Source organism: Hyperolius riggenbachi, chromosome 7, assembly GCF_040937935.1.
Source record: "Hyperolius riggenbachi isolate aHypRig1 chromosome 7, aHypRig1.pri, whole genome shotgun sequence".
Lineage (NCBI taxonomy): Eukaryota > Metazoa > Chordata > Amphibia > Anura > Hyperoliidae > Hyperolius > Hyperolius riggenbachi.
The window spans coordinates 28,843,055-28,869,436 of NC_090652.1; the positions used below are offsets into that span (position 1 = coordinate 28,843,055).

Here is a 26,382-nt window from a genome sequence, read left to right on the forward strand (position 1 = left end):
GGAGTTACTAGGGGTGCAGCGGAAGGTGCCACGTAAGATGTCACCCTGACACGATGACTGCCCCTAGTCTGTCTCTGATGGCGTAGCCTACGGTCGATTCGAATGGCCGATGAGATGGCCTCATCGACTGTTTTGGGCTCGGGCTGACTCAACGTCAAGTCGGAGACCTCATCCGACAAACCAGACAGAAAGCAATCCAACAGGGCATAGGTGTCCCACCTGGCCGTAACTGACCACCTTCTAAATTCAGCCGCATAATCTTCGACCGGACCTTTGCCTTGCCGCAAAAGCTTGAGCTTCCGCTCAGAGGTCGCAGAAAGGTCCGGGTCGTCGTAAATTACCGCCATGGCTTTAAAAAATTCCTCTACGGAGGTAAGGGCTGTGTCCTCAGTGGGCAAACTGTACGCCCATGTCTGAGAATCGCCTGACAATAGGGTCTTAATGAATGTGACCCTCTGAGTTTCAGTCCCTGAAGACTGGGGTCTCAGCTCAAAATAGGACAACACTCTACTCCTAAAATTTCGGAAGTCAGATCTGTGGCCAGAAAACCTTTCAGGTACCGGCATACGTATGTCAGAACTAGAAGGGGCTCGCACATGATCCACTGATGTCTGGAGGGTTTGCACGGACCCCGATAGAGCATCAATAAGCGTTCTGTGGGTGCCCAGTACTTTATTGATATTGTCCACCGAAGTGGCAAGTACACCCAGAGGATCAGCGTGTGCGTCCATCTTGTTTTTGGTCTGGCGTTCTGTAACGATCGGTGTAACACAGAGAGGATCTGATTACCGGTGATCTGCAGAATCACTGGGAATACAGATATATACCAGATTATAGATGATCTGCAGTATCACCGATAATCCGATATATAAACTAACCTCTGGACACCTGAGTAGAGTGTTTTGGTGCAAACAGTAATAATGAGAGGACTGGGCCTCAGAGCAGTAAGGAGTACTGCACAATTCCTTCTGGACTCTCCCGGGGGGAGGAGTCAGGCTGAGAGAAGGAACGACAGCACGAGAGTGACACCCAAGAGTAAGGTTGGTTCTCGAGGTCGGACAAGCCAGGTCGTAAACACACGGACAGATAAGGTACAGATTCAGAAGGCAGAGGCGGAGTCTAAAGTACAGGCAGGGTTCGGCAACAGGGTATCAGATATATCGAGGGACAAAATCAGAAGGCAGGTGCAGAGTCTATGGACAAGCCAGGGTTCGGCAACAGAGTATCAGAAAGGCAAGGTACAGGATCAGAGTTCAGAAGAATAGTCAGGCAGGCAAAGGGTCATAACAACAGATAATCACAATCAAACTAGTACTTTAAGCTATCAACAGAATCTAGCTAAGTGTAGGATTACAGCTCCAGCTGGTCCCGGCACACTTTAGGATCTGACTCAGGTCTGAGTGCTACCACGTTGTGATCGCAACGCCAGACAACCAGCAACTGAACGGCCGGCAGTATATATACACAGACTTTCTCCAGCACCTCCCTAAGTGCTGGACCAATGAGAAAGAGCAGAGTCGTCAGCTGAGCGACCAGGTCAGCTGACTCTTTTCTGGCTGCCATATAAGTGCTGCCTCTCCGCGCGCACACGCGTCATCCTGAACCTAGAGGGACTATGAGTCCCAGCCACGCTCTGCGGTGTCTGCGCCACAGGGCCATGCGCGCTAACCGCCGCGTCAGATGCGGCAGTTTCTCCGCGCTCCGCCATGCCCTTTAGGGAAACAGCCGCTTCACGCTGAGTAGAGGCGGCTGCTTTCCCGCGATGCCTCACATAACTTACCTGGGGCTTCCCCAAGCCCTCTGCAGCCATCCTGTGACCTCGCCAGTCCACTGCATCTGCCACGCATCCTTGTTCGCATTCCCCTCATCAAGCACGTCCTGCGCAGTCGCAGTAAGGCCCCGTTCACATTACAAATGCGGATGGCCAAGCATGCGGAACGCAACGCATGCGAACGCACGCCATCCGCGTTTGTATGCGTTGCGTGGGTGATCCCATCACTGAAAAGTGAATGGGACAGCCACGCATTTTTGTAAAAAATGCGTGCAGCATGCGTTCCCGGACCGCACAGGTCCGGAACGCATGCAGTGTGAACATCAGACAGTGCACTCTATGCACTGTCTGATGTCATGCTTGTCGGCCTAAACGCGTCTGGAAACGCGTGCAGTGTGAACGGGGCCTAAGAGAAAACTTCATACTGTGCCTGTGAAGGACGTGCTTGAAGACGGGAATGCAAGCAAGGATGCGCACGGCCAGGGCCACACAGGCGCAGTGGACCATAGGATAGCCAAGGTCTGGCGAGGGCACAGGATGGCAGCAGGGGGCTTGGGGAAGCCCCAGGTAAGTGAAACTTTTTTTTTTAAAACTCAGTTAAGGTTACCTTTAAATAACTACTATTGTAAAAATGTAAAATACATGTGTACACATATACCCGTATATACTCGAGTATAAGCCGACCCGAGTATAAGCCTACTCCCCAACTTTTCCCTTAAAAAACTGGATACAATGTTTGATCCGAGTATAAGCCGGGGGTAGGAAATGCTACAACAACAGAGCAATCACCCACCAGCCGCCAAGTACCATTGTAAGCATGTACGCAGTTTCAGTCTTCAGACACACTAAAATAACGTCAGGAGGACAAGGATTCCACTCTCCAGTTCCCAAAGATAGTTGGCATATTTTTTATAAATAAATCAGATTCTATATTGCAAAGTCCAGCAAAGTATGCAGGCTGGATCATCTCCCATTATAAGTATGCTGCCAAACAACTCTCACTGTAATGTTCAGTAAGCACTAAATCTAAAGTGATTTAATCATACAGCCATTTAATGTGACCCTAGAAAAAGAAAAATCTCACACTGCACACAAATTCATATTAGTATACAGTAAGTACTTTAGGCTTACCGTATATGTTTATGTATACTGGTATGTCCCATATATGCACCCCAGCATATGCAGTACAGCCCAGCTCCTCTCTGATACAGCACAGCTCCTCTCTGAATTAATGTTATCTGCGGTGCAGCTCACCCCCGAGTGCTCCCTCTGCCACATGCGGGTGTAGAATTGTGCAGAATGCTAGGCATAGTACAGTCACCTCTGAGTCTCTTCATCCCAGCCAGCTGACCTCTCACCAGAGGGGAGCGATGTAAGCAGTTTTCGGCTTCCCACGGGCCTTTCTACCTGCCACTGTTCATCAGAGGATGCGATCTTGCAGTTTTCGGTTTCCCACGTGCCTTTCTACTTGCCACCGTTCATCAGAGGATGCGATCTTGCAGTTTTCAGCTTCCCACGTGCCTGTCTACCTGCCACCGTTCATCACAGGATGCGATCTTGCTTTTAGCTTCTCCCCGCTGTTGCCCCCGGCAGTGAAGCACATAGCGGCATAGCGTTCGATCTCCCATCCACGCTGCCTGCCGTAGTCTCGTATCTATGACGTGTGCCACTGCCTGACGTCATAGATATGAGACTCCGGCAGTCAGCGTGGATAGGAGAGCGAGCGCTCCACTATGAGCCGCCAGCGGGTAGAAGCTAAAAGCAAGATCGCATCCTCTGGTGAGCGGTGGCAGGGAGAAAGGCCTGTGGGAAGCTGAAAAACTGCATACATCGCTCCGCTCTGGTGAAGAGGTCAGCTGGCAGGGAGAAAGACTCGGAGGTGACTCGCACCATTAATCCTAGCATTCGGCACAATTCTGCACCCGCATATGCGGAGGGTGCACTCTGGGGGTAGAGGCGGGGAGGCACTGGGGGTTATTCAAAGTAGAGACTCGAGTATAAGCCGAGACCCCCACTTTTGGGCCACTTTTTGGGGTCCAAAAACTCGGCTTATACTCGAGTATATACGGTATATAAGATGTATATTTGTCCCTCCTATGTTATTGTGATTTACAGTAACTACGTTAACAATCTGACAGCTGTGAACCTCTTACAGACAGGTTGTGAATGTGCATATCTGTTAATGGGAGATTCTAAGTTTCCTTTTGGCAGGGAGCAAACTTGTCAGATTTATGCACGAACTGCTGCTTTGGCCATTGATTAACCCCCTTGCCGGTCTAATTCCCGCCGGCAAGGGGGCAGCGCAGCACTTTTTTTAAATTTATTTTTTTTTTTTAATCATGTAACGAGCCCAGGGCTCGCTACATGATAGCCGCTCAGCAGCGGCATCCCCCCACCCACTCCGATCGCTTTCGGCGATCAGAGTAAGCAGGAAATCCCGTTCAGAAAGGGATTTCCTGCTGGGCTTCCCTGGTTGCCATGGCGACTGGGCGGGATGACGTCACCGACGTCGGGACGTCAGAGGGAATCCCGATCCACCCCTCAGCGCTGCCTGGCACTGATTGGCCAGGCTGCGCAAGGGGTCTGGAGGGGGGGGGGGGGCGCGGCGGATAGCGGAGGATCGGATGTTACAAGCAGCTAGCAGAGTGAAATTATGCAAATCGGCCCAGCAGGGCCTGAGAAATCCTCCTGCGCAGGTTACCCCGAGCTGAGCTCGGGATAACCGGCAAGGAGGTTAAAGGAAACCCAAAGTGACATGATGAGATAGACATGAGTATATACAGTGCCAAGCACACAAATGCTATGTTGCTTTTTTTCTTTCTCTGCCTGAAAGAGTTAAATATCAGGTATGTAAGTGGCTGACTCAGTCCTGACTCAGACAGGAAGTGACTACAGTGTGACCCTCACTAATAAGAAATTCCAACTATAAAACACTTTCCTAGCAGAAAATGGCTTCTGAGAGCAGGAAAGAGATAAAAAGGGTCAATAGTTCATAGATTTTCGCTCTGGCATACTTCAATGGATGTGTCATTGAGCAAAAACAATAAAACAGTTAAAACTTAAAAAGTAGATTTAAACATAAAATATAACTGTGGAATATCTTAAAAATACATTTCTAGGAGAAGGAAGATCGATACAATTGTTTATTTCATTAGTTTATTTTCACCTCGGGTGTCTTTTAAAGTGGCCCGCTCAAGAATTCCACGTTTGCACTCATTCGACCATCTCTTTTGGAACTCTCTTCCATAGCCTTTCTGTAACCCCACCCCCCGAGTTATATTAAAAATATACTCTCGGGAACCAGGGAATCTCTTACCGACAGGTTGTGGATGCAATAAGTGGATGTAAAAACTTGCATAGGAGACAAGGGTAACACAGGGTTACCCCTGCGTTTGTTTAGAGAGAACAGCCTGTCTAATTCTTCCTTATCCACAAGCCAGTGTAATTTGAGCAGCAGGCGCAGTACTACTCTCTGCCGGAGAGACGGAAAGAGCGCACTGTGCATTGCGCAGACTGGCCTTGACTGGCCAAAGTTACGGGACCCGGTACTGGAGCTGGGAAAGGCTGGGGTCGGCGGCAAGGGAGTGATCCGTGCACATGGGGCTGGAGGGAGCCCCAGGTTTGTATACATTTTTTATGTTTGTTCGTCTCTGGTACACTTTAACCACTTGCCGACCGCCCACAGCCCATGGGTGGCGGCAAAGTGGATACCTTAAGGACCGCAATACGCCTTAGGGCGTTGCGTCCTTTTCCTATGCTGGGGGAGCGATCGTGTCATTGATGACGCGCGCTTCCCCCGGCAACTGGCTACGCCCACCCGCCGCAACATCCCGCCGGCCATACGGAAGCGCGGCGGGATGTTAACCCCGCGATCGCCGCTACAAAGTGTATAATTATTGTAGTGTATTATACAGGCTGCCTCCTGCCCTGGTGGTCCCAGTGTCCGAGGGACCACCAGGGCAGGCTGCAGCCACCCTAGTCTGCACTCAAACACACTGATCTGCCCCCCCCGCCCACTGATCGCCCACAGCACCCCTCAGACCCCCCCCCTGCCCACCCCCCAGACCCCTGTTTGCACCCAATCACCCCCCTAATAACCCATCAATCACTCCCTGTCACTATCTGTCAACGCTATTTTTTTTATCCCCCCCCCTGCCCCCTCCTGATCACCCCCCCACCCCTCAGATTCTCCCCAGGACCCCCCCCAGGACCCCCCCCCCCCTGTGTACTGTATGCATCTATCCCCCCTGATAACCTGTCAATCACCTGTCAATCACCCATCAATCACCCATCAATCACCCCCTGTCACTGCCACCCAACAATCAGCCCCTAACCTGCCCCTTGCGGGCAATCTGATCACCCACCCACACCAATAGATCGCCCGCAGATCCGACATCAGATCACCTCCCAAATCCATTGATTACATCTATTCTCTCCTCTAAACACCCACTAATTACCCATCAATCACCCATCAATCACCCCCTATCACCACCTGTCACTTTTACCTATCAGATCAGACCCTAATCTGCCCCTTGCGGGCACCCAATCACCCGCCAACACGCTCAGATTGCCCTCTGACCCCCCCTTATCAATTCACCAGTGCATTAATTACATCTGTTCTTCCCTGTAATAACTAGTGTTGGGCGAACATCTAGATGTTCGGGTTCGGGCCGAACAGGCCGAACATGGCCGCGATGTTCGGGTGTTCGACCCGAACTCCGAACATAATGGAAGTCAATGGGGACCCGAACTTTTGTGGTTTGTAAAGCCTCCTTACATGCTACATACCCCAAATTTACAGGGTATGTGCACCTTGGGAGTGGGTACAAGAGGAAAAAAAATTAGCAAAAAGAGCTTATAGTTTTTGAGAAAATCGATTTTAAAGTTTCAAAGGGAAAACTGTCTTTTAAATGCGGGAAATGTCTGTTTTCTTTGCACAGGTAACATGTTTTTTGTCGGCATGCAGTCATAAATGTAATACATATAAGAGGTTCCAGGAAAAGGGACCGGTAACGCTAACCCAGCAGCAGCACACGTGATGGAACAGGAGGAGGCGCAGGAGGAGAAGGCCACGCTTTGTGAGACACAACAACCCCGGCCTTGCATGAGGGCAAGAAGCGTGCGGATAGCATGCTTTGTACCGCCATGCAGTCATAAATGTAATAAAGATAAGAGGTTCCATAAACAGGGACCGGCAACGCTAACCCAGCAGCAGCAGCAGCAGCACACGTGATGGAACAGGAGGAGGCGCAGGAGGAGAAGGCCACGCTTTGTGAGACACAACAACCCAGGCCTTGCATGAGGACAAAAAGCGTGCGGATAGCATGCTTTGTACCGCCATGCAGTCATAAATGTAATAAAGATAAGTGGTTCAATAAACAGGGACCACGCGGCAACGCTAACCCAGCAGCAGCAGACGTGATGGAACAGGAGGAGGCGCAGGAGGAGAAGGCCACGCTTTGTGAGACACAACAACCCAGGCCTTGCATGAGGGCAAGAAGCGTGCGGATAGCATGCTTTGTACCGCCATGCAGTCATAAATGTAATAAAGATAAGTGGTTCAATAAACAGGGACCACGCGGCAACGCTAACCCAGCAGCAGCAGACGTGATGGAACAGGAGGAGGCGCAGGAGGAGAAGGCCACGCTTTGTGAGACACAACAACCCAGGCCTTGCATGAGGGCAAGAAGCGTGCGGATAGCATGCTTTGTACCGCCATGCAGTCATAAATGTAATAAAGATAAGTGGTTCAATAAACAGGGACCACGCGGCAACGCTAACCCAGCAGCAGCAGACGTGATGGAACAGGAGCAGGCGCAGGAGGAGAAGGCCACGGTTTTTGAGACACAACAACCCAGGCCTTGCATGAGGACAAAAAGCGTGCGGATATAGCAGCAATGCTTTTTGCCGCCATGCAGTCATAAATGTAATACAGATGAGAGGTTCAATAAACAGGGACCGAAAACGCTACACCATCCCAGATGTTCATTGGTCATGTTACTTGGTTGGGGTCCTGGAGTGTTGCGTAGTCATTTCCAATCCAGGATTGATTCATTTTAATTTGAGTCAGACGGTCTGCATTTTCTGTAGAGAGGCGGATACGCCGATCTGTGACGATGCCTCCGGCAGCACTGAAACAGCGTTCCGACATAACGCTGGCTGCCGGGCAAGCCAGCACCTCTATTGCGTACATTGCCAGTTCGTGCCAGGTGTCTAGCTTCGATACCCAATAGTTGAAGGGTGCAGATGGATTGTTCGACACAGCTACGTCATCTGACATGTAGTCCTTGACCATCTTCTCCAGGCGATCGGTGTTGGAGGTGGATCTGCACGCTTGCTGTTCAGTGGGCTGCTGCTGCATGGGTGTCAGAATATTTTCCCACTCCAAGGACACTGCCGATACCGTTCCCTTTTGGGTACTAGCTGCGGCTTGCGTTGTTTGCTGCCCTCCTGGTCGTCCTGGGTTTGCGGAAGTCAGTCTGTCTGCGTACAACTGGCTAGAGGAGGGGGAGGATGTCAATCTCCTCTCTAAAGTCTCCACAAGGGCCTGCTGGTATTCTTCCATTTTGACCTGTCTGACTCTTTCTTCAAGCAGTTTTGGAACATTGTGTTTGTACCGTGGATCCAGAAGGGTATAAACCCAGTAATTGGTGTTGTCCAGAATGCGCACAATGCGTGGGTCACGTTCAATGCAGTCTAGCATGAATTGAGCCATGTGTGCCAGAGTCCTACCAGAATCCTCATCATCCTCTTGTGAGCGTTGTGATAGTTGTTGTGATGCATCATAGTCGTCACCTTCCTCCTGGTCTGCTTCTGCTGACCATTCGCGTTGAATTGTGGAAGTCCAACGTGCACCGCTCTGGCCCTCGTCAGTGGTGGCATGAAATTCCTGCTCCAACTCCAGCTGTTCCTCCTCCTCTTCTTCGTCATAGCTGCTGGGGCCAGCGTTCCCTGAGGCGGATGGCCTGATGTTGGTACCATCACGCTGATCGTTTTCTCCTTCAGATTCCCCCAGTTGCATCATGACAGCTGTTTCCTTGATTTTTAACATCGACCTCTTCAGTAAACACAGCAGTGGTATGGTAATGCTGACTGAAGAGTTGTCACTGCTCACAAGCAACGTGGATTGCTCAAAATTTTGGAGGACTTGGCAGAGGTCCAACATGTTGGCCCAATCGGATCCACAGAAGCTTGGCAGCTGGCCGGATGCGCCTCGGTACTGCGCCGTCATGTACTGGACCACTGCACTCTTCTGCTCGCAAAAGCGGGCTAGCATGTGCAGCGTAGAATTCCAGCGCGTAGGGACATCACACAGCAAGCGATGGTGGGGGAGATTGAAGCGCTCCTGCATCTTGGCGAGTGCCCCCGAAGCAGTACTGGAATTTCTACAATGTTTGGCCACTCGACGCACCTTCAACAGAAGATCGGCCACGCCTGGGTATGTCCTCAGGAACCGCTGAACTACTAGGTTCATCACGTGCGCCAGGCAAGGGATGTGTGTCAGCTTAGCCAACCTTAAAGCGCGAATGAGATTACTCCCATTATCACACACAACCATGCCCGGTTTCAGGTCCAGCGGTGCCAGCCACAAATCCGTCTGTTCCTTTATTCCCCTCCAAATTTCCTCCCCTGTGTGCTGCTTATCTCCAAGGCAGATTAGCTTCAGCAACGCTTGCTGACGCATGCCAACAGCTGTGCTGCACTGCTTCCACGATCCTACTGCTGCTGGGTTAGCGTTTCCGGATGAGGTACAGCTTTGAGATGCGTTGGAGGAGAAGGAGTCAGAGAGGTAGGTGCTGCTGTTGTTATCCAGTGGGAGGGACGGTGGTGCAGCTGTTTGTGGCGTGGGCAACACCCGTGCCGTAGCAGGTGAGGAATCGCTGCCAGGCTCCACAAGGTTCACCCAGTGCGCGGTAAGGGAGATGTATCGACCCTGGCCGAACGCACTCGTCCAGGTGTCAGTGGTGAGGTGAACCTTGCAGGCAACGGCATTCTTCAAGCTTCGGGTTATTTTGCTGACCACGTGCTCATGCAACTCAGGCACTGCAGAGCGCGCAAAGTGGTAGCGGCTGGGAACCACGTAACGTGGGATGGCCACTGACATCATGCCCTTGAAGCTGTTTGTCTCCACCACTCGATATGGCAGCATTTCGCAGGCCAGAAGCTTGGCTATGCTGGCTGTTACTGCCACGGCCCGGGGGTCATTTGCTGGCAATTTCCTCTTGCGCTAAAACATCTCCGACACAGACAACTGAACCGTAGCGCTGCACACGGAAGGGCTGTTGGTTGTTGTGTTTGATGAACACTGGGAGACCTCAAGAGCACTACTCCGGAAAGTGACAGTGTCAGCGTCGTCTGATGTTTGTGAATGTTGTGAACCACGCAATGGCTGGGCTACTGCTGCTGCTGAGGCGGGTCTGGTGGTGAGTCTGGTGAACCCAAGGGAGGCAGTGTTGTTGCTGGTACCCTGTCCTGACGCGTTTGCCCACAGAGTGGGATGTTTGGATAGCATGTGACGGCTCATGCTGGTGGTGGAGAGGTTGTTAATACTTTTCCCCCTGCTCAGGCGGGTCTTGCACACCTTGCAAATCGCCATGGTAACATCCTCAGTGCAGTCTTCAAAGAAAGCCCAGACTTTGGAGCACCTGCCTCCTTGCTGGCGATTTCTGTTTGCTCCTCTTTTGCCTCTCACTAGAACTTCCATGCTTGTGGTGCCTGAAATTGCGCGCCGCCTACCTTGTGGCACAAGGCGAACTCGTGCAGCAGTGGGTTCTTCAACAGACTCATCTGTGCTGCTGCTACGACGGCGATGTTCTCGTTCACAAATAAAATCTGGGTCTCTGTCCACATTGTCCATACCCTCCTCTTCCATCTCCTCAAACTCGTCATATGTCATTGTGGGCCGCCGCCGTGGAGTAGAGCTCCCCACAACAACCTCTGCGCAGCACACTCCAACGTCGTCTTCCAGATCTTGTCGGCCGACCTCCTGCAATTGCAACCCCTCCTGCCCAAATTGCTCTGGGATTTGGGTTTCCGAGTCCTCCTCGGACTCGCCTTGTATTTCAGTGCGCGGTGCATTTCCCACAGTTAACGGTTGTGAATCCAGGCACAACATTTCTGGCTGTTCCTCCATTGACCTTTGAAAGGTGGAAGTTTGTTGGGCTGGGAATAGCTCCTGCGAATACCCCATTGTGTCCTGAGGTAATTCATCGGACTGGTTATCTGGCAGTTGTGTGCGTGGTGTCGCTGCCGGTTGTGTCAGCTTTGTGCCCACTGGCTCCTTGTAACTGGCTGAGGACTCGGACCTCGTGCGTGATGTGCTGGTGCTGCTTAACCCACTGCTGGACGCTTGAGAGGTCATCCAAGTAATTATCTGGTCCTGTTCTTTTGGATTTGTGAGGGTTGTTGTCCTGGACAACATGGGCGGTATTGAGTGGGTTTTCTTGGGTGCTCCCCTGTGGCCTGTACGTGAACCGTCAGGGGAAACACCTCTTCCCTTGCCCCTCCCTCTTTCACCGGATTTCTTCCTCATTTCACTTATCCTTACAGTACACGCTGACTGGCAGCAGTACAGTGGCAGTACAGAAATGCTATACAGTACCACTATTCCCAGCAGCGACACAGAGCACAATGCTATACAGTGACGGGTGAGTGGTGTACCACTATTCCCAGCAGCGACACAGAGCACAATGCTATACAGTGGCGGGTGAGCGGTGTACTACTATTCCCAGCAGACACAGAACAGTAAACAGAATGCTATATAGTGTGGCTGAGCGAGCGGTGTACCACTATTCCCAGCAGACACAGAACAGTAAACAGAATGCTATATAGTGTGGCTGAGCGAGCGGTGTACCACTATTCCCAGCAGACACAGAACAGTAAACAGAATGCTATATAGTGTGGCTGAGCGAGCGGTGTACCACTATTCCCAGCAGACACAGAACAGTGAACAGAATGCTATATAATGTGGCTGAGCGAGGTACACAGAGTGGCAGTAAACAGAATGCTATATAGTGTGGCTGAGCGAGTGGTGTACCACTATTCCCAGCAGACACAGAACAGTAAACAGAATGCTATATAGTGTGGCTGAGCGAGCGGTGTACCACTATTCCCAGCAGATACAGAACAGTGAACAGAATGCTATATAATGTGGCTGAGCGAGGTACACAGAGTGGCAGTAAACAGAATGCTATATAGTGTGGCTGAGCGAACGGTGTACTACTATTCCCAGCAGACACAGAACAGTAAACAGAATGCTATATAGTGTGGCTGAGCGAGCGGTGTACCACTATTCCCAGCAGACACAGAACAGTAAACAGAATGCTATATAGTGTGGCTAAGCGAGCGGTGTACCACTATTCCCAGCAGACACAGAACAGTGAACAGAATGCTATATAGTGTGGCTGAGCGAGCGGTGTACCACTATTCCCAGCAGACACAGAACAGTAAACAGAATGCTATATAGTGTGGCTGAGCGAGCGGTGTACCACTATTCCCAGCAGACACAGAACAGTAAACAGAATGCTATATAGTGTGGCTGAGCGAGCGGTGTACCATTATTCCCAGCAGACACAGAACAGTAAACAGAATGCTATATAGTGTGGCTGAGCGAGCGGTGTACCACTATTCCCAGCAGACACAGAACAGTGAACAGAATGCTATATAATGTGGCTGAGCGAGGTACACAGAGTGGCAGTAAACAGAATGCTATATAGTGTGGCTGAGCGAGCGGTGTACTACTGTTCCCAGCAGCGACACAATGACAGGGGGGACCCTGGCTAGCGTGGCTGGAGCGCGAACTACCCTGCCTGCCTACCCAAAGCTAAACCCACAGACAAATGGCGGAGATATGACGTGGTTCTGGTATTTATTTCCCCGAACCACGTGACAGTTCGGCCAATCAGAGCGCGTTCGGGTCCGAACCACGTGACCCGTTCGGCCAATCACAGCGCTAGCCGAACGTTCGGGGAACGTTCGGCCATGCGCTCTTAGTTCGGCCATGTGGCCGAACGGTTTGGCCGAGCACCGTCAGGTGTTCGGCCGAACTCGAACATCACCCGAACAGGGTGATGTTCTGCAGAACCCGAACAGTGGCGAACACTGTTCGCCCAACACTAGTAATAACCCACTGATCACCTGTCAATCACCTGCCAATCACCTATCACCCATCAATCACCCCCTGTCACCCCCTGTCACTGCCACCCATCAATCAGCCCCTGTCACTGCCACCCATCAATCACCCCCTGTCACTGCCACCCATCAATCAGTCCCTAACCTGCCCCTTGCGGGCAATCTGATCACCCACCCACACCATCCGATCGCCTGCAGACCCGCAGTCAGATCACCTCCCAAGTACATTGCATCTGTTCTCTCCTCTAAACACCCACTAATTACCCATCAATCACCCCCTGTCACTGCTACCCATCAGATTAGACCCCCATCTGCCCCTAGGGCACCCAATCACCCGCCCACACCCTCAGACCCCAGCCCTGATCACCTCGCCATTGCATTACTTGCATCTATTCCCCCCACTAATCACACCTTGAGACACCCATCAATCACCTCCTGTCACTACCTGTCACCCCCTAGCACACCTACCCATCAGATCAGGCCCTAATTTGCCCCGTGTGGGCTCCTGATCACTCGGCCAAATCCTCAGATCCCCCTCAGACCCCCTTCCGATCACCTCCCCAGTGCATTGAGTGCATCTATTTTCCCCTCTAATCACCCCCTGAGACACCCATCAATCACCTCCTGTCACCCCCCTAGCACTCCTATCCATCAGATCAGGCCCATTACAACCTGTCATCTAAAAGGCCACCCTGCTTATGACCGGTTCCACAAAATTCGGCCCCTCATAGACCACCTGTCATCAAAATTTGCAGATGCTTATACCCCTGAACAGTCATTTTGAGACATTTGGTTTCGAGACTACTCACGGTTTTGGGCCCGTAAAATGCCAGGGCGGTATAGGAAACCCACAAGTGACCCCATTTTAGAAAAAAGACACCCCAAGGTATTCTGTTAGGTGTATGACGAGTTCATAGAAGATTTTATTTTTTGTCAAAAGTTAGCGGAAATTGATTTTTATTGGTTTTTTTTCACAAAGTGTCATTTTTCACTAACTTGTGACTAAAAATAAAATCTTCTATGACCTCGCCATACACCTAATGGAATACCTTGGGGTGTCTTCTTTCTAAAATGGGGTCACTTGTGGGGTTCCTATATTGCCCTGGCATTTTAGGGGCCCTAAACCGTGAGGAGTAGTCTAGAAAACAAATGCCTCAAAATGACCTGTGAATAGGACGTTGGGCCCCTTAGCGCACCTAGGCTGCAAAAAAAGTGTCACACATGTGGTATCGCCGTACTCAGGAGAAGTAGTATAATGTGTTTTGGGGTGTATTTTTACACATACCCATGCTGGGTGGGAGAAATCTCTCTGTAAATGGACAATTGTGTGTAAAAAAAAATCAAACAATTGTCATGTACAGAGAAACTTCTACCACCCAGCATGGGTATGTGTAAAAATACACCACAAAACACATTATACTACTTCTCCTGAGTACGGCGGTACCACATGTGTGGCACTTTTTTACACCCTAAGTGCGCTAAGGGGCCCAAAGTCCAATGAGTACCTTTAGGATTTCACAGGTCATTTTGCGACATTTGGTTTCAAGACTACTCCTCACGGTTTAGGGCCCCTAAAATGCCAGGGCAGTATAGGAACCCCACAAATGACCCCATTCTAGAAAGGAGACACCCAAAGGTATTCCGTTAGAAGTATGGTGAGTTCATAGAAGATTTTATTTTTGGTCACAAGTTAGCGGAAAATGACACTTTGTGAAGAAAAACAATTCAAATCAATTTCCGCTAACTTGTGGCAAAAAATAAAATCTTCTATGAACTCACCATACTCCTAACGGAATACCTTGGGGTGTCTTCTTTGTAAAATGGGGTCATTAGTGGGGTTCCTATACTGCCCTGGCATTTTAGGGGCCCTAAACCGTGAGGAGTAGTCTTGAAACAAAAATGACCTGTGAAATACTAAAGGTACTCATTGGACTTTGGGCCCCTTAGCGCAGTTAGGGTGCAAAAAAGTGCCACACATGTGGTATCGCCGTACTCAGGAGAAGTAGTATAATGTGTTTTGGGGTGTATTTTTACACATACCCATGCTTAGTGGGAGAAATATCTCTGTAAATGGACAATTGTGTGTAAAAAAAATAAAAAAATTGTCATTTACAGAGATATTTCTCCCACCCAGCATGGGTATGTGTAAAAATACACCCCAAAACACATTACACTACTTCTCCTGAGTACGGCAATACCACATGTGTGGCACTTTTTTGCAGCCTAACTGCGCTAAGGGGCCCAAAGTCCAATGAGCACCTTTAGGCTTTACAGGGGTGCTTACAATTAGGCATCCCCAAAATGCCAGGACAGTAAACACACCCCACAAATGACCCCATTTTGGAAAGTAGACCCTTTAAGGTATTCAGAGAGGGGCATGGTGAGTCCGTGGCAGATTTCATTTTTTTTTGTCGCAAGTCAGAAGAAATGGAAACTTTTTTTTTTTTTGTCACAAAGTGTCATTTTCCGCTAACTTGTGACAAAAAATAAAATCTTCTATGAACTCACCATGCCTCTCAGTGAATACTTTGGGATGTCTTCTTTCCAAAATGGGGTCATTTGGGGGGTATTTATACTATCCTGGAATTTTAGCACCTCATGAAACCTGACAGGTGGGCAGAAAAGTCAGAGATGCTTGAAAATGGGAAAATTCACTTTTGGCACCATAGTTTGTAAACGCTATAACTTTTACCCAATCCAATAAATATACACTGAATGTTTTTGTTTTTTTATCAAAGACATGTAGCAGAATAACTTTCGCGCTCAAATGTATAGGAAATGTTACTTTATTTGAAAAATGTCAGCACAGAAAGTTAAAAAAGTCATTTTTTTGACAAAATTCATGTCTTTTTTGATGAATATAATAAAAAGTAAAACTCGCAGCAGCAATCAAATAGCACCAAAAGAAAGCTGTATTAGTGAGAAGAAAAGGAGGTAAAATTCATTTAGGTGGTAGGTTGTATGACCTAGCAATAAACCGTGAAAGCTGCAGTGGTCTGAATGGAGAAAAAGGCTCTGGTCCTTAAGGGGTAGAAAGACTGTGGTCCTCAAGTGGTTAAAACCAGCTACTGAGACCTAAACACAATATGTACAGCTTGATGAAATCTGATTAGGTGGTTGTCCTTTGTAACCACCGCTTGGCACCAGTAACCTAGGGATCGCAATTTATTTCTCACCAATCGAAGTTCAGCAGCTTGATACACAGATCAAAGATGCTGCAAGTCAGTTAAGGATTTATTGCATGAGTTCTGCAATGTACGGTGTCCAGTCTTGGTTAGAAAAGCTAGCCCACAGCAGTATCAGAAAACACAGATAAGCAGAACGTACATCAGCTCTAAATAGCTAAGTCAAGCGAATGCCAATTCCCTACTTATTTACTACAGCTACCTCTTATATACTGAGAACTAGCCAGCTTAACCTCCCTGGCGGTGCATTTCTGTCTGGAATTATGAGTCAAAAGCGGTACATTTATTTCAAGAATTTTAGGCTTTAAATTTTTCAGTCATAACTCACCAAAATATGTCTGAATAAAAGCCTGGTAGACATACTGCATATACCGTATATACTCGCATACAAGCCGAATTTTTGACCCCAAAAAAGGGGGCCAAAAGTTGGGGGGGTCGGCTTGTATGCGAGTCTTGGGTGGTGGTCCGCGGACCCCTCCCCCCCCCCCCCCCCTCCGCGGCCGCCGCTGCTATTACCTGTTCAGCCAGCGCCCGCTTCCTCTAATCTGGGTTCCCCTCTCCATCATGCGTATAAGTGTATCACAGCAGCGCGCCCGGAGCTGCTGCTGTGACGAGGCAGGAGAGAGCGGTTCCCCCGGTAATGGCGACTACCTATTACTATACTGGCTATACTGGGTACTATACTTGCTGTACTGGGCACTTTACTGGCTATACTGGGCACTATACTGGCTATACTGGGCACTTTACTAGCTATACTGGGCACTATACTAGCTATACTGGGCACTATACTGGCTATACTGGGCACTATACTGGGCACTATACTGGCTATACTGGGCACTATACTGGCTATACTGGGCACTATACTGGCTATACTGGGCACTTTACTAGCTATACTGGGCACTTTACTAGCTATACTGGGGCACTATACTAGCTATACTGGGCACTATACTAGCTATACTGGGCACTATACTGGCTATACTGAGCACTATACTGGGCACTATACTGGCTATACTGGGCACTATACTGGCTATACTGGGCACTTTACTAGCTATACTGGGCACTATACTAGCTATACTGGGCACTATACTGGCTATACTGGGCAATATACTGGCTATACTGGGCACTATACTGGCTATACTGGGCACTTTACTGGCTATACTGGGCACTTTTACTGGCTATACTGGTCACTATACTAGCTATACTGTGCACTTTACTGGCTCTACTGGGGCACTACCTACCAATACTGGGGCACTATACTAGCTATAATGGGCACTTTACTGGCTATACTGGGCACTTTACTGGCTATACTGGGCACTTTACTAGCTATACTGGGCACTATACTAGCTATACTGTGCACTTTACTAGCTCTACTGGGGCACTACCTACCAATACTGGGGCACTATATTAGCTATACTGGGCACTATACTAGCTATACTGGGCACTTTACTAGCTATACTGGGGCACTACCTACCCATACTGGGCACTATACTGGGACACACTGGGGGGATCACGCGGCCTGCACCAATCCAGCATTTCCTACCCCCTGGCTTATATGAGGGTCAATCATTTTTTCCTGGTTTTTCAGGGAAAAGTTGGGGGGTCGGCTTATATGCGGGTCAGCTTATATGCGAGTATATACGGTAAATAAAAGAATGAAACACACATTTGTTGATTTAATTAAATTTATGAATAAACTTAAACAATTGCGAAACTGTATAAATAAGCCAGGCAGAGAGTAGTCAAAATCCAGGGGAAAAAAAAAATCGGTAACTGTAATTGGATGTACTGTCATCCTGTGCTTTCAAATGAGCTTATCTGCCATCTCTGCTTTGGCAGTCAGGTGACACAAGAGAGATAAAATTTTGTGATTAGAGAGAAATGAGGCGGAATTAGACACACACATATATATATATATATATATATATATATATATATATATATACATACATACACATATATACTGTGTATATACAGTGGGTTGCAAAAGAATTCGGCCCCCTTGAAGTTTTCCACATTTTGTCACATTACTGCCACAAACATGCATCAATTTTATTGGAATTCCACATGAAAGACCAATACAAAGTGGTGTATATGTGAGAATTGGATAAAAAAACATACATCATTCCTAACATTTTTTACAAATAAATAACTGCAAAGTGGGGTGTGCATAATTATTCAGCCCCGAGTCAATACTTTGTAGAACCACCTTTTGCTGCAATTACAGCGGCCAGTCTTTTAGGGTATGTCTCTACCAGCTTTGCACATCTAGAGACTGAAATCCTTGCCCATTCTTCTTTGCAAAACAGCTCCAGCTCAGTCAGATTAGATGGACAGCGTTTGTGAACAGCAGTTTTCAGATCTTGCCACAGATTCTTGATTGGATTTAGATCTGGACTTTGACTGGGCCATTCTAACACATAGGTATGTTTTGTTTTAAACCATTCCATTGTTGCCCTGGCTTTATGTTTAGGGTCATTGTCCTGCTGGAAGGTGAACATCCGCCCCAGTCTCAAGTCTTTTGCAGACTCCAAGAGGTTTTCTTCCAAGATTGCCCTGTATTTGGCTCCATCCATCTTCCCATCAACTCTGACCAGCTTCCCTGTCCCTGCTGAAGAGATGCACCCCCCGAGCATGATGCTGCCACCACCATATTTGACAGTGGGGATGGTGTGTTCAGAGTGATGTGCAGTGTTAGTTTTCTGCCACACAAAGCGTTTTGCATTTTGGCCAAAAAGTTCCATTTTGGTCTCATCTGACCAGAGCACCTTCTTCCACATGGTTGCTGTGTCTCCCACATGGCTTGTATCAAACTGCAAACGGGACTTCTTATGCTTTTCTGTTAACAATGCCTTTCTTCTTGCCACTCTTCCATAAAGGCCAACTTTGTACAGTGCATGACTAATAGTTGTCCTATGGACAGAGTCTCCCACCTGAGCTGTAGATCTCTGCAGCTCGTCCAGAGTCACCATGGGCCTCTTGACTGCATTTCTGATCAGCGCTCTCCTTGTTCGACCTGTGAGTTTAGATGGATGGCCTTGTCTTGGTAGGTTTACAGTTGTGCCATACTCCTTCCATTTCTGAATGATCATTTGAACAGTGCTCCGTGGGATGTTCAAGGCTTTGGAAATCTTTTTGTAGCCTAAGCCTGCTTTAAATTTCTCAATAACTTGATCCCTGACCTGTCTTGTGTGTTCTTAGGACTTCATGGTGTTCTTGCTCCCAATATTCTCTTAGACAGCCTCTGAGGTCGTCACAGAGCAGCTGTATTTGTACTGACATTAGATTACACACAGGTGCACTCTATTTAGTCATTAGCACTCATCAGGCAATGTCTACAGGCAACTGACTGCACTCAGATCAAAGGGGGCCGAATAATTATGCACACACCACTTTGCAGTTATTTATTTGTAAAAAATGTTTGGAATCCTGTATGATTTTCGTTCCACTTCTCACGTGTACACCACTTTGTGTTGGTCTTTCATGTGGAATTCCAATAAAATTGATGCATGTTTGTGGCAGTAATGTGACAAAATGTGAAAAGCTTCAAGGGGGCCGAATACTTTTGCAACCCACTGTATATAAATATATATATGCATATATGCTGTACAGACCAAAAGTTTGGACACACCTTCTCATTTAAAGAGTTTTCTTTATTTTCATGACTATGAACATTGTAGATTCACACTGAAGGCATCCAAACTATGAATTAATACATGTGGAAGTCTAGTACATAACCAAAAAGTGTGAAACAACTGAAAATATGTCATATTCTAGGTTCTTCAAAGTAGCCACCTTTTGCTTTGATTACTGCTTTGCACACTCTTGGCATTCTCTTGATGAGCTTCAAGAGGTAGTCACCTGAAATGGTCTTCCAACAGTCTTGAAGGAGTTCCCAGAGATGCTTAGCACTTGTTGCCTTCACTCTGCGGTCCAGCTCACCCCAAACCATCTTGATTGGGTTCAGGTCTGGTGACTATGGAGGCCAGGTCATCTGGCGCAGCAGCCCATCACTCTCCTTCCTGGTCAAATAGCCCTTACACAACCTGGAGGTGTGTTTGGGGTCATTGTCCTTTTGAAAAATAAATGATGGTCCAACTTGCCGCTGCAAGATGCTGTGGTAGCCATGCTGGTTGAGTATGCCTTCAATTTTGAATAAATCCCCAACCGTGTCACCAGCAAAGCACCCCCACACCACCACACCTCCTCCTCCATGCTTCACGGTGGGAACCAAGCATGTAGAGTCCATCCGTTCACCTTTTCTGTGTCGCACAAAGACACGGTGGTTGGAACCAAAGATCTCAAATTTGGACTCAGACCAAAGCACAGATTTCCACTGGTCTAATGTCCAATCCTTGTGTTGTTTAGCCTAAACAAGTCTCTTCTGCTTGTTGCCTGTCCTTAGCAGTGGTTTCCTAGCAGATATTCTACCATGAAGGCCTGATTCACACAGTCTCCTCTTAAAGGGAAGGTTCAAGCAAAATAAAAAAATGAGATTCACTTACCTGGGGCTTCTGCCAGCCCCATGCAGCCATCCTGTGCCCTCGTAGTCTCTCACTGCTGCTCCAGTCTCCCGCTGGCAGCTTTCTGACCTCGGAGGTCGGCGGGAAGCATTGCGTACATTTTTACGCATTCCCGCTAGTGCAGGAACATTAACACATACATTTTTACGCATTACTGGTTTAATGCGTACATTTTTACGCATTAAACCAGTAATGCGTAAAAATGTATGTGTTAATGTTCCTGCACTAGCGGGAATGCGTAAAAATGTACGCAATGCTTCCCGCCGACCTCCGAGGTCAGAAAGCTGCCAGCGGGGGACTGGAGCAGCAGTGAGAGACTACGAGGGCACAGGATGGCTGCATGGGGCTGGCAGAAGCCCCAGGTAAGTGAAACACATTTTTTTATTTTGCTTGGACATTCCCTTTAAAGGGGAACTGAAGAGAGAGGAAAATGGAGGCTGTCATGTTTATTTCCTTTTAAGCAATACCAGTTGCCTGGCAGCCCTGCTGATCCTCTGCCTCTAATACTATTAGCCATAGCCCCTGAACAAGCATGCAGCAGATCAGGTGTTTCAGTGGTTCAGACTTTAACCAGTTCGCATTCAGTCGTTTTTCGCTTCATGCATCCGAACAATGTTCACCTCCCATTCATTAGCCTATAACTTTATTACTACTTATCACAATGAACTGATCTATATCTTGTTTTTTCCGCCACCAATTAGGCTTTCTTTGGGGGGTACATTTTACTAAGAGCCACTTTACTGTAAATGCATTTTAAAAGGAAGAATAAGAAGAAAACGGAAACAAATCATTATTTCTCACTTTTCGGCAATTATAGTTTTAAAATAATACATGCCTCCATAATTAAAACCCACGTATTGTATATGCCCATTTGTCCCGTTTATTACACCATTTAAATTATGTCCCTATCACAATGTATGGCGACAATATTTTATTTGGAAATAAAAGTGCATTTTTTCCGTTTTGCATTCATCACTATTTACAAGCTTATAATAATAAAAAAAAAGAAATATTTCATCTTTACATAGATATTTAAAAAGTTTAGACCCTTAGGTAAATATTTGTGTTTTTTTTTTTTTTTTAATTGTAATGTTTTTTTTTTTTTTTAATTAAACATTTTATGTGGGTATTTTTGGGAGGGTGGGATTGAAATTGTATTTTTTTTGTAAATATATGTGTATTTTTATTTTTATTTAACATTTAGATGTAGTTTACTTTTTGGCCACAAGATGGCAGCCATGAGTTGTTTACAGTGACGTCACTCTAAGCGTACCACGTACGCTTAGAGCGACATAGGAGGCAGAAGAAGCGTAGCTTCCGAGAGAAGCTGTCGCTTTTTCTGCGGGGGAGAGGAATCAGTGATCGGGCACCGTTGCCCGATTCACTGATTCACTGGCTAACAAACCGCCGGCCGATCGCGCGCGTGCACGCGCTCGATCGGCCGCGTGGACGCGCAGGAGCGCACATGGCTTCCTGGACGTGAGTTTCACGTCCAGGAATGTGAAATAGTTAAAGTCAGATCTGACAAGACTAGCTGCATGCTTGTTTCTGGTTTTATTCAGATACTACTGCAGAGAAATAGATCAGCAGGGCTGCCAGGCAACTGGTATTGCTTAAAAGGAAATAAACATGACAGCCTCCATATACCTCTCTCTTCAGTTCCCCTTTAACAGTTGTTCTAGAGATGTGTCTGCTGCTAGAACTCTGTGTGGCATTGACCTGGTCTCTAACTACTTAAAGTCCGCCCCACGCCAATGGGCGTGGTCGCGGCGGCAGCCCCAAGACCGCCTAACGCCAATTGGTGTCAAGTCCTGGGGCTCTAATTTGCATGAGAGAGGCTGCTGCGCGCATCTCATGCTCGGAGGGCGGAGCTCCGCTCCCTCTTCAGTCTCCGAGCGGCAATCGCCACTCGGGAGACTGTTAAATGGCGTGACCGCCGTCTATTTACTTGTACAGCGCTGCGATCGGCAGCAGCGATGTACTGGGGACAGCCGTTTGACACGGCTGTCCGCTCCATACGCTGGGGAGTGATCGTCTGTCATAGGCTGAAGCCTATGACAGCTGATCACGCTGATTGGCTGGCGGAGGGAGGGAGCAGGGAGTAAATGTAAAAAAAGGCATTCTTATTAAACAAAATATAAACATAAATATTGATTAAAAAAATAAACACAGGGGGGGCGATCAGACCCCACCAACAGAGAGCTCTGTTGGTGGGGGGAAAAGGGGGGGGGGGAATCACTCCTGTGCTGTGTTGTACGGCCCTGCAGCTTGGCCTTAAAGCTGCAGTGGCCAATTTATCAATAGTGAGCCTGGTCTTTAGGGGGGTTTAACACTGCAGTCCTCAAGTGGTTAATCTGAGCTGCTGTTAGCCTGCGATTTCTGAGGCTGGTGACTCGGATGAACTTATCCTCCGCAGCAGAGGTGACTCTTGGTCTTCCTTTCCTGGGGCGGTCCACATGGGACCCAGTTTCTTTGTAGCGTTTGATGGTTTTTGAGACTGCACTTGGGGACACTTTCAAAGATTTCACCATTTTTCTGACTGACTGAGCTTCATTTCTTAAAGTAATGATGGCCACTCGTTTTTCTTTACTTAGCTGCTTTTTTCTTGCCATAATACAAATTCTAACAGTCTATTCAGTAGGACTATCAGCTGTGTATCCACCTGACTTCTCCACAACGCAACTGATGGTCCCAACCCCATTTATAAGGCAAGAAATTAAACCTGACAGGGCACACCTGTGACGTGAAAACCATTTCAGGTGACTACCTCTTGAAGCTCATCAAGAGAATGCCAAGTGTGCAAAGCAGTAATCAAAGCAAAAGGTGGCTACTTAGAAGAACCTATAATATGACATATTTTCAGTTGTTTCACACTTTTTGGTTATGTACTATACTTCCACGTGTTAATTCATAGTTTGGATGCCTTCAGTGTGAATCTACAATGTTCATAGTCATGAAAATAAAGAAAACTCTGAATGAGAAGATGTGTCCAAACTTTTGGTCTGTACTGTATACGGTGTGTATATATATATATATATATATATATATATTTACATACATATACATATATACAGAGTTTATATTACTGCCACAATCATGAATCAATTTTATTGGAATTCCACGTGAAAGACCAATACAAGATTATGTACACGTGAGAAGTGGAATGCAAATCATACATGATTCTGAACAGTTAAAAAAAAAAAATAACTGCAAAGTGGGGTGTGCGTAATTATTCAGCCTCCTTTGATCTGAGTGCAGTCAGTTGTCCATAGACATTGCCTGATGAGTGCTAATGACTAAATAGAGTGCACCTGTGTGTAATCTAATGTCAGTACAAATACAGCTGCTCTGTGATGGCCTTTAGAGGTTGTCTAAGAGAATATTGGGAGCAACAACTCCATGAAGTCTAAAGAACACACCAGACAGGTCAGGGATAAAGTTATTGAGAAATTTAAAGTAGGCTTAGGCTACAAAAAGATTTCCAAAGCCTTGAACATCCCACGGAGCACTGTTCAAGCGAACATTCAGAAATGGAAGGAGTATGGCACAACTGTAAACCTACCAAGACAAGGCCGTCCACCTAAACTCACAGGCCGAACAAGGAGAGCGCTGATCAGAAATGCAGTCAAGAGGCCCAAGAGACTGGGGCGGAGGTTCACCTTCCAGCAGGACAATGACCCTAAACATAAAGCTAGGGCAACAATAGAATGGTTTAAAACAAAACATATGCATGTGTTAGAATGGCCCAGTCAAAGTCCAGATCTAAATCTAATTGAGAATCTGTGGCAAGATCTGAAAACTGCTGTTCACAAACGCTGTCCATCTAATCTGACTGAGCTGGAGCTGTTTTGCAAAGAAGAATGGGCAAGGATTTCAGTCTCTAGATGTGCCAAGCTGGTAGAGACATACCCTAAAAGACTGGCAGCTGTAATTGCAGCAAAAGGTGGTTCTACAAAGTATTGACTCAGGAGGCTGAATAATTACGCACACCCCACTTTGCAGTTATTTATTTGTAAAACATGTTTGGAATCATGTATGATTTTCATTCCACTTCTCACATGTTCACCACTTTGTATTGGTCTTTCACGTGGAAATCCAATAAAATTGATTCATGTTTGTGGCAGTAATGTGACAAAATGTGGAAAACTTCAAGGGGGCCGAATACTTTTGCAAACCACTGTATACACTATATATTCACATTATATATACCTGTATATACTCTATATACTCAAAAAAACCATGCAGATCGTCTTTTTTTTTGGTTTGCATTTCTTCTGCCCCGTGCGACTCTTCAGGGCCACTTTGAAATTTTGTCCCACCCCGCCCCGTGACGCTGCTGCTCTAATTGGCCGCCAGGTCCCCGGAAGAATAGCGGGGCTATGGGGATCCCGGCGGCCGGAGCATTTAACAGGTAGCCGGAGGGGAAAGGCAAGAGTCCCGCAGCGCAGCGCCGATCGTGCGCGGGACTCCAAAACAGCCGTTAGAGGAGGGAATCAGCTAGCCCAACCTGAGCTCGGGCTTAACGCTCGCAGCTCATTTTTCCTACCCCGAGCTCAGGTCGGGCTTACCGCCAGGGAGGTTAAAGTGGACCTGAACTCAGAACTCCTCTCTGCTCTAAAAGATACATAACAGCATAATAACCTTTAAACAAAAAACATTTCTTTGTTACAGCCGATACAAATCCTAAAATAAATCTGCGCAGACATATTGTTTACAGCCTGTACTTTCAAATGCGCTAATATGCTTATCTGCCACAGGCAGTCATGTGACACGAGGGAGATCAAATTACAACTATTGATTAGACACAAATGAGGGGGAATTACACAAGCAAAACTCTTTAACCTCTCTAGCGGGATATACTCGTCAATACAAAATATACTGTAAACAGTATTGACATGCATACACATCAATCTTCGGCACTGAATACTAGACCCTCACTTGACACATTTTGGCACGTTACAGGAAAAAAAGGTAATGAAAATTAATTTTATCACTTTTTGCACAGAAATCCTGGGGAAATTGTACGACAGGGAGGGTAAATATATACAGGGTGCATTTCTGTTATGTTTTCCTGTGTAAGAGTTCAGGACCACTCTAACAAGTGTTTAGTAGGCACACCCTCCTATGGGTGGGCTGTGGGTGTGTGAGAGCTCTCCATCACATTAGGAGCTTTCTACTGGCTTTCATGAGAATGTGACGGACAGCATAGCTACTATGCACCTGAGAATGCTCCAGACCAAACTCTGAGCTCTTCTGGATTTTAGGTAGACCTATAATGATTTTCATGCTGTAATTGTTTACCCTTCTAGTCCCTGACATTTGAACAGATAAAGCTCAATGCCCTTCCACAAAGAAATGTACCACTAAATTGATCAGAATTATGTTTCTCTAGACTCATTCTTAAGGAGGAACTCTGACTATAGTCTTCTGCTCTGAAACAGTGGTTCTTTAAAGGACAACTTAAGAGAGAAAAATATGGAGGCTTTAAACAGTACCAGTTGCCTGGCAGCCCTGCTGGTCTATTGGCTGCAAATGTGTTTGAATAACACCAGTAACAAGCATACAACTAATCTTGTCAGACACTAATGTCAAAAACACTTGACCTGCTGCATGCTTGTTCAGGGTCTATGGCTAATAGTATTAGAGAGAGAGGGTCAGCAGGATAGCCAGGCAACTGGTATTGCTAAAAAGGAAATACATATGGCAGCCCCCATATCCCCTCATTACAGTTGTCCTTTTAAGTAAATGAGGGCGTTACATTACAAGAACCTGATTC

The 26,382-nt window shown here is 47.3% G+C and overlaps 1 protein-coding gene across 4 annotated transcripts in view; it reads right to left on the reverse strand.

Moving 5' to 3' along the window:
• Positions 1-26,382, reverse strand: part of LOC137524204 (uncharacterized) — a 624,050-nt gene that overhangs the window by 227,567 nt on the left and 370,101 nt on the right. The gene's annotated exons all lie outside the window — the stretch shown is intronic.